The sequence below is a fragment of the Suricata suricatta genome, chromosome 1 (assembly GCF_006229205.1).
Source record: "Suricata suricatta isolate VVHF042 chromosome 1, meerkat_22Aug2017_6uvM2_HiC, whole genome shotgun sequence".
Taxonomy (NCBI): domain Eukaryota; kingdom Metazoa; phylum Chordata; class Mammalia; order Carnivora; family Herpestidae; genus Suricata; species Suricata suricatta.
In genome coordinates this window covers 106,949,259-106,950,288 of record NC_043700.1, presented here as the reverse complement: position 1 = coordinate 106,950,288, position 1,030 = coordinate 106,949,259, and positions in this window count along the sequence as shown.

Here is a 1,030-nt window from a genome sequence, read left to right as displayed (position 1 = left end):
AGATATGTAGAAATGGGCATTTCTATTATTAAAACAGTCGGGCTTTATCCAGGACTGAAGGTGATATTTATGGGACAAATATACCTCAGTCTTCAGGATGTTGACAGCTACATTTTAAAGAATAATAATAAAAGCAGCTAATGTTTCCTCACTGAGCACCTCCTGTGAACCCAGTGCCAGGGATGCCAACAGAAGGAAGGCAGTCTCTCTTCTCCTGTGACTTACAGTGTAGTCAGGGGAGGGCAGGGGTGGGTGTGTGAGCATTGTGGGGAAGGGGCAGAGGAACGAAGGAAAACGGAATATGTTGGGTGATGACAAGTGCTATGCTGAAATTACAGTAGCCTCGTGTGATAGAAAGCCTGGGTGGCTCAGTCGATAGAGCATCTGACTTTGGCTCGGGTTCTGGTCTCACAGTTCATGGGTTCGAGCCCTACACTGGGCTGTCTGCTGTCAGCACAGAGCCTGCTTCAGATTCTCTGTTCCCATCTCTGTTCCTACTTTGCTTGCACATGCTCTCTTTCTCTCTCAAAATATAAATAAACATTAAAAAAAAAGAAAGAGACTGGAGCTGATTGTACATTGGGTTCACAAGTGAGCCCTGAATGAATGCCATTTACTAAGGAGGGAAGAACAGATTTGAGAAGGGGCCCAGGTTTCTTTCGAAACGCTATTAGATATCTAGATGGAGTTGTCAAGGGCTCAGTGAAATACTAGTCTGGAGTTTAGGAAGACCAGGGCTGGAGACAGGGATTTGTAAGTCATGGGACTGTGGATGGGAGGTAGAGCAGACTCTAAATAAGATCATGAGGGAAAGCACAAAGTGAAAGAAGAGACCAGAAGGAAGAGGTTGAGCAGGATTCCAAGACCAGCAGCCATGGAGGCAGCAGGCCAGGCAGAGAGGGGGATGTTGAGCATGTCTACTGCTGCTGAGGGGGGAGGGATGAAACAGGTAGGTGACAGCAAGGCTTGACGCCCACGAGGGCAGTGGTTGTGTTGTGGCGTCTGTGGAGAGGTTTATTTTTTTTATTTT